General features: G+C 39.2%; 1 pseudogene; it reads right to left on the bottom strand.

The window, feature by feature from the left end:
- Positions 1–895: 895 nt before the first annotated feature.
- Positions 896–1,897, bottom strand: LOC147434131 (uncharacterized; annotated as a pseudogene).
- Between the last annotated feature and the right edge of the window lie 6,906 nt (positions 1,898–8,803).

The raw sequence follows: 8,803 nt of genomic DNA, 5'->3' as shown, positions 1-8,803 counted from the left end.
ACAATGGTGCGTTTCACAGATAACACAATCAATGCATGAGTCTGCGCATCCTTTACATCCCAACGATCTTGTTCTATCGTAGGCAATACAACTCTAATAGAAACAATCCTTATAGCAAGACCTGCAATATCCTCAACATCGCCTACATCCTCTGAACCACGACGTATATTAATGCTCTGCACAATATTCCAGACGTCCTTTGACACAAGATTGTGTTGCAACATATAAACCCACATAGGATAATTGTCCCCAGCCAACCTAGCCTCAGCAGCAAACATCTTGAAGACATCTGTGTTGTTGTTAGCCATGGTAAATGTTGCACCCGATATGAAAACTGCCCGAAAATAGGAGAAATGGAGCAGGAACAACACTTGCTATATAGCACAAACCATAGAAGACTGTAAGGCACCTGTTATGCAGAAAACGACACTCATAAAAATTTTGCACAAAATGACGAAATTGCATGTGCAAACCTGTCTGTAGTGGAAACGGAGGCCGAAATGAGTCCGAATTAGAAATTTGAGCAGACTCAGCTCTAAGAGCTTATCCGAAATATTTGTCGATCTCTGAACACTCGCTAAAACTCACTGTAATCGAAGAAAGTGAACAGGTGTGTGTTAGACCAGGTGGCTAAGCACGGGAGGATGTAACGTGCTCTAATACCAATTGTTGGAATTAAGGTTGCAGAGAAACACACACAGCTTGAAGAAGACGAATGAAGCTCAAGGCACAAATAGAGAGTGTGTTACTTAGTGTGCAATGGAAAGATAGATAGCCCTAGAGTGATGGTCATATATACAATGCACGGGAAAAAAAACCTCCTAAAGAGGAAAAAAAATGCCCCGATGGTCCTAGTGTGTTCACACACATCACTACCATATGTATATGGTAACACTTAGCTCAGCTTTCTAGGAAGTAACAGCTGTGCAGAAAATCCCTCCCCATCAAACCCTGCCACCATTCATAAATCTTGAGACCTACAGATACATTGGTGCGGCAAAAATCTCATAAACAACCTATCTTTTGATTAAGATGCTTAAAGAAGTTGGTATCCACAAAAGTACCACCTCCAATGTCACCATAACTGCCCACCACCTCATCAACTATATTCATGCTATCAGGATCATCATCCACCTTCTGCTGGATAACAAGACCTATGGTGGCACCACCTACATCAGCAACTAAAAGCTTGTCCCCTTGCCTCAACTTCAAGTCCTTAACTTTATGTTGGCAATATACAGATGCAGCTTCTGGCTCCAGTCACGGGCTGGCAATGCTGGGTGTTGGACATGCCAGCCTTCTCTGCACAAAATACTTTCGTTACCTGCTTGGCCCTCTCGCCCCAGATGGCTGGAACGGTTAGACACCACTGAACATCCACCATGCTAAACTGCTTGCCATAATTGACTTGGAGCTCTGACATAATGAAACTAGGAAGGCTCTGCAAGAAGTCGACTCTCAGCAGTGAGATCGCCAAACAGGGAGTTCTGCCGGAGTGTCATTGGCAGCGGGCACCAGGAAGAGCTTAAACTTGGTCGCTAAGAAACCTATGACTCTGCAAGCTTTGGAGACAGGGGCAAGGCATCGACAGCATGTTGGCCATTCGGGTGATGATCAAGGGCAGGTAACTTCGAAATTGATAGAGAGGTGCTAGAACGGAGGTTTCTGATCCGTTTTGTGGGCGGGGAGCTGGAAAGGGAGGCCAGGCATGGGGGGTTGTAGAAGCTGAGGCCGGTCTACGTTTTGCAGTAGGGTTTGGCGCCAGCCCTGCTGGCAGAAGGCAACTCATACACCTTGAAGACGTCATCTGGCTGGGAGGGCTTGGGGTTCCGAAATTCAAGGAAACCACAACCCTGGCTTCGCCTGCTGCTCTATTACTTGCAGTGGACTTGGACATTGCGGCTGCTGTGCCTAACCATGCATGCAACCGCACAGCACTTGGCTACGACTTCTAATGATAGTGAACGTGAAGAAAGAAAGATATACCGCTAGGCACCTCTTTAAGAGCAATAAGTTTTTGACTTTCCAGTGACCTAAGGCTTTTCATTTCTTACTACTTCGGCCGCCTCTCTTTCATTCTTCGCATTGTCCTTTTTTCTTTCTGCGTGCTCTGAGCGCTAGATTTGCAGGGCACACTATCGGATTTGGCCGGATCAACATGCTTTCGCCACGTGTTGGGAGGGGGGGAGGGGCAAAATCCCTCCCCCTCTTATTATAGTGTAGATAGATTTTTACCCTTGACTTTTGCATTTTAGACGTTTGAAAGAGTTTTTTTCTTCTTGAGATTGTGGGGACCTAAAAGCATAGCCTTCAAGACAAAAGTCATTGAATTTGGAGCGATCCACTTGCTTTGCATCATTTGGAAGCAACATAGATATTTCTAGCCCTGCTCTTGTTGTGCACATCCCTCAATCAGAGAATTCCAAGAGGCGTACAAGAATCATACCAGCATCTTGCACGTGCATGCAAGTCTTATAGGGAATAGTTCGAGAGTGGCAATCAGACTCCGAGATAGCCATGCAAAGGAGGGCATAGCCAAATTCCTTTAAGAATGTGATATTTCTGGGAAACTGGGCTTGATTGAAGCACACCAACAAATTCTCTCTCTGCTTTTGTGGATGGTGTGTCAGTAGCTTGAGCTAATAAGCATGGTGAAAAAGAATTACAAGTGCAAAAGGCGGGATAAGACCAAAATACTAGTGTTGCCTTGTCTTACTGATTGCGTTAAAATTAACGATGCTTCTTTTTGCTTTCTCAAGGGCTCCACATTTGGCATACATATCGACCAAGAAAATGTGAAGCACAACATCTGTTTTCAGCCTCTGACAACATAATTGTGCCCATATCAACATCTTGCATGGAGCCACATGCCTTCAAGATACATGCGTTGCTAATTGCATCTGGAGAGAGGCCCTCACTTTGCAAACATTTTGACGAAGAGAATTCCAAGCATGGCATCTTTCCAATCTCCTCCGACTAATAATATAATTGTGAATTCTTCTCTCCCTGTCAGCATCTTGTGTAGAGCCACATGCCTTCAAGATGCAAATTGCATCTAGAGAGAGGCCCTCACTTCACATATGTTGAAAACAAAATAGAGCTTTTTGGAATTGCCTTGGGGGAAAAATCATGCAATCATTGCCATTCCAAGAGTTTACACTCCACATAGGAAGCTCCTCGAGCACTTGAGTAGAGCCACATGCCTTCAAGATGTAAGTATTGCCTTCAAGACAAAGTATAGATATACTTGCTTTGCATCTAGAGAGAGGCATACACTAGAGCTTTCTAGAACTGGCCCTAGGGGGGAAATCTTTCAATCAATGCATTCCAAGATGTTTAGAAGATTGGTGGTATTGGAGTTGTACCCATTGCACCCCTAATATATTGGCAATGGCTACGTCCCTGTTCTTGATTTCCATACATCTCACATTGTTGTGAAAAAGAATTACAAGTGCCAATAGTTTTTGTCTCATGTCATGTACAATAAAGTATCAGAGAGGAGTAACGCTCGTTTGAAAAAATAGCATGCGATCCGTCTACGATTAAAAAAGCGAGATGATGGAGCCATTTGAAAACGTACATCGTGTGGAGAAAGGAGTTGCCAGTATTTTCAATTTAGATGTATGCTAACAAAGTAAACATTTGCATTGTACATTGATAAAAAAGAATACCCTATTGCTCTTTTTAATTAATATTTGTATTCAAACCTTTGAAAACAAGGACTCGCCCAAAAAGTGTCAAAAAGTGTGCGGTTTACCTAGGAAGGTGTGAAACCTTTGGATGTGAGAGTTCGTGATGAGAGTCACAAACATTGTATGAAAAAGTGTTTATGGAAGTCACCAACCCTCTTTTTGAATATGGCTTAAAGTCTACTTAGAGTGTTTGCACTAGAAAAGTCACAAACCCTCCTATTGTGCTTGGAAGAGTGATGCAAGGATCACCAATTTTGAATTCACAACCAATTTTACTTAAAAAGAGAATTTAAAAACACTAACGTTTCAGCCATAAAACCTAAACTCTCATACAAGCACAAATTCCATACAAAACCCAAACCTCTTTCATGGAATCTTGTAGCCTCACCCCTAATTATATAGTCGTAACTTTAAACTGTTGAAAAACAATTATGACCTTTCACCTTCTCGATGACCATTTTCTAATTTTGTAGAGATTCAAGACCTTCTATATTGAAGCCCACACACCATTTTGATGAAGGGAAACTCAAATTCACTCCCTCACAAGCTCAGATACGAGATAGCAGAGAGACGAGACTGCACTATACACTTTTACATAGAAAGAGAAAATTGTAGTTTTTTTCCCATAAGAAGAAGCACTCTCTCTTTCCTTCCCCACTGCCAAAAGTGTTGATGTATCAATTTCTGGATTATCCATTTTTGACCAAAATTAGGTCATTTTGAGCTCATTTTTTTCCCAAAAAAGACTATTCTTGATGCAAAAATGTCCTAATAGAGTTAAAAAAACCCTAAAATTTTTGGATCACTCTCAGAAGCATAATAAGCATTAGAAAACTTCGAGGCCTTTTGGAGGGCATTTTAGTAGAGAGAAAAAAGATCTCCTCCAATGAGAGAGAAGGGCCAACGTTACGTAGAAAAATAGGTTGATATTAACAAAAATATAAAAAAAGTATCATCTACTCATTCAATGAGCCAACAATTCTTGAAAACGGTCACCTTTTCATTAAATGTGATTGTCTTTTTTACGAGGTCGGTGTCGCTCATTCAATACAGCTTTCTACATCATTCAAATTTAAAAAAATACAAAATTGTTAGATAATGTTAGAATTTGGAGATTTGAAACCGTCAATGTATTTGGAACGCCCAAATACCTAAAAATCGATTGTCTACTTGCCCTGTTCTAACACTCGTAGAGGGAGAAAATGCCAAAAACCTCTAAAAGAGGGTTGTAGCATAACGGCACACGAGGGGCACTCTAAATTTTTTTGAAATGGCCTCTGTGCACCGTTCTACTACTTCTCTCTTTTATGGGTTTATATATATATAAAGAACTATATATATTTATTTATTTATTTATATAAAAAATATGTATATATATATGTATATATATATATATATATATATATATATATATATATATATATATATATATATTATAATGAGGTTTTAGCCAAACGGCGCATGAGGGCCACTCTCCGCGCAGTTGGTCTACTTCTCTCTTTTATAGATATATATATATATATATACACACACACACACACATACTTCTTACTCTCTCTATATATATACATATACTAAGAAGTATATTATATATACATATATATATAGTTCTTTATATACTTATAAACCTATAAATGGGAGAAGTAGCAGGATGGCACCCGGAGGCCATTTAACAAAAATTAAAGTTCCCCTCACGCCCCGTTCTGCACAACCCCCTTTTAGAGGTTTTTTGGCATTTTCTCCCTCTACGGGTGTCAGAACAGGGCAAGTAGATAGTCAATTTTTAGGTATTTGGGCGTTCCGGACACATTGACGGTGTCCAAACCTTCGAATTTTGATAGTATCTGATAATTTTGTATTTTTTTAAATTTGAATGATGTAGAAAGCTATATTGAATGAGTGGCACCGACCTCGTGAAAATTACATTTAATGAAAATGTGACCGTTTTTCAAAAAAGCCAAAAAGTTAGGTTCACTTTTCAATAAGTGCAAAGGCATTTTAAGAAGATTTTCTAGAGAGAGAAATAGAATTTCTTAGAAGGCCCTCCATGACCTCCAAAATCTTCTAATGTATAGATTTATACATCAATTTTTAGTAATTTTCCATTTTGGGTCACTTTCCATGTAATTTTTTTATGATGCTTGTTATAGCTGCTATTTTTGAAAGTTTTTGTGCGCATCAATCTTTGTAGGCAAGATGGATGTGGCATCACAAAACACTTGAAATACGAACATTATAAAACCAAATTAGGAGTTTTATTAAGTGGAAAAACATGCAACGGTGCCACATCCAAAGCCATGACTCCCCAAATAGGTATGTACATGATAACAACTGTAGTAGCCGCTTTAATTTATATCACAATATGTACATTATTTCTTTTATTTCCATGCATCAAAAAATATCAAAATTGATATGAATATTTTTGTTACAGACTTGTGTAGTGCCACGACATGATAATGTGACCAATGCTAAGCACTCTTTGGCCATTCTATCACGCTTGAGATACATCTAGATGTATTGCGAAATCAACCTCAGTCTAACCTCCTCTATTTTTCTTGTGCTCACATAGTACTTTCCTTGTTGTTGCTTCAAAAAATACTCATTTTGACAAATCTAACTAATTGTGAATGTCACCCAAGGGTAGTTTAAGGTGTTGCACTACATACTCTGGAGGGATGAGCATTTGTCTCTCATTTACTTGAGAAAACTGCAAGTATCATTAGTATCAACATGATCAAATCAAAGTCTTTCTGCACCTCCTACTAATGCAAGGAAATATAATGGTAAGGAGTGAGGTTCATGTGCATCATTAGTGATGTGCGAGAGAGTGGCCTTTAATTGGTTTATCATCATAACTATGTGTTGCAAAGAAAACGCAAAGGTGTAGACAGTAACAAGCAGAGAAAGCATGCACAAAAATGGTAGCAAACTTTCAAAGTGAAAGTGAACTTTTCCTTATATAGATACATGCAAATTCTTCATCAATATTAACTTTGCTTTGAAATGTGCGAATGAGACACAGCGTTGCATGAATTGGTAGGTCACCTTCACCTTGAAAGTGAGTATTGGTATTTATTGCACATCCACAATGGCGATTGCAATCATTGTGCATATCAAAGAGAATCTCACTCAATCATGATCTAACTCTAGCATTGGCATATCAATTTCACTGTGAAATCAAGTCGACTAACTTTGGGCTTAGCATTTTCATCCATGGGCTTCAATGTGTTTCTATGTTCTGATCTTAGGCTAAATCCATTCAAAGGATTCTCCAAACACTCTCTTTCTAGTTTTCAAAGCAAAAATGTGCCATCACCAACGACTTTGTGCACAAAAGAAGGACCAATCTATTTGAACATCAATTTGCTAGCATTTCAGCACCCTAGTGTTAAAACTAACACTACAGAGCCCTCTTTGAACGATTTATGTTTTTTTTGTTTTGATCAATAAACTCCTTCCTTCTCATCTACATGATATTGATCACAGCTTGAGCATGTAACCATTCCTCTTCATGATGCAACATCATTTGTACCCTTGTTTCTTTTGATTACTCCATCTTCATGTATTGCTATCCTCATGCTCAACACAAAGAAATCCATCAACATGACTACTATAATGCCATATACCATTTTAAACAGTGTGTATCATCACCAAGAACTCCATCCACATGACTGCTTTAGTGCCGTACACCATTTTAAACATTGTATAGGATTTCGGGGGGGGGGGGTGTTAGTAGTTTCTACGACACCTCAAACCGCAACAAATAAAATAAGATGAATACATTTCTTAAGAGTATATGGGCTGATCTCCACTCTCAAAGTTTCACAATTTGGCACACATACAATCTTGACTAGCCTTGACTAGCTACCCTCTAGAGTGCTACAACTCCCACTCTATAGTCAATTGCACTCAAGCAAGAAAAGAGATAAAGAAAATTAAAAAATCAAGAAAAAATAGTGGAAACATTTTCACTTTTGATGATCAAACCTAAGGGTTCACACTTTCATAGGTGCTCCCATATAAACACATAACTTGACCAAAACTCATTCAAATCAAGCCCTATTCTAAATTAATATATATATATATATATTTTTTAAACTCAAAAAATTTGATGAAAAACATGGGGAAACCTCTTCCATTCATAAGCATACCCTAGGGTTTTTATTGCAAAACCCTAGAAGCAAACAAGGGTGTAGAAGAGAGCTCTATTCCGTGTAGCTTCATCACCAAACCAAACATGAACAAGGATGGATTTGCGGATCTAAACCCCCATGTTCATGGTTTTCTTGATGAGAAACACACTCTCCAATCAATTTCCAAGGCCCTCACATACAATCATGGGTACCTCTACCCCAAACCCCCACCATTGACTCCCAAGATGCACCTGCAAGAAAATCCTTCTTCTTCTCCAAAAACCCAATCTCACTCATGATCAAAATATGATAAAAGTTCATTTTTTTCCATGTTTTTAAAGTAACTACTCACTTTTTAGAGTCTTGAAACTTCTATGTACAAAAATAGCAAAGCCATATACCCTCCACAACCAGTCACCAATACATAGACACGACTAGCACAACCCACCTTTGTACACTTTGTGCAAGCATGATTTATTTACATCTATGATTTCCAGAATCACTAAATAACATCTCTCAAATTCTTTGGGGTTGGCTACATCATTCCATAAAAACATGTCACTTTGTGGTAACCGGCTTTAATTACATCTGGCCTATACCCATTAGCTGAAAGAAACTGTGAGAATTTAAATTATAATTTGTGTATGTCATGTGTCACTAGAAGGGTGCCCAAATGGGTCTTTTACAGCTGTGTCCACTACTTGAGTGTGACAGGGACCTTATCGTTGAAACCCCCTCAAAGCATCCTACGTCGACACAGACTACTTTGGCGATATTGCAAAGCATGTCATTCTAGGAGCATGAAATGCATCCCAGGCGTCTCAACCCTTGAACTTAATATGCAGCAGGAGGCTAAGGCAGTGTTCAAATAGCCAACTTCACAAGGGCACTTGTCCTTCGTGGCACGCCGTGGTTGAACTAGAAAGAACAACCTCTATTTTTGGCCTCGCCAGTTAGTGGGATGCCTCATACCCTTGG

Source organism: Adiantum capillus-veneris, chromosome 19, assembly GCF_014529385.1.
Source record: "Adiantum capillus-veneris isolate H3 chromosome 19, ASM1452938v2, whole genome shotgun sequence".
Lineage (NCBI taxonomy): Eukaryota > Viridiplantae > Streptophyta > Polypodiopsida > Polypodiales > Pteridaceae > Adiantum > Adiantum capillus-veneris.
Note: the sequence above shows the minus strand (reverse complement) of the source record. Positions and strands in the feature narration are given on the sequence as shown.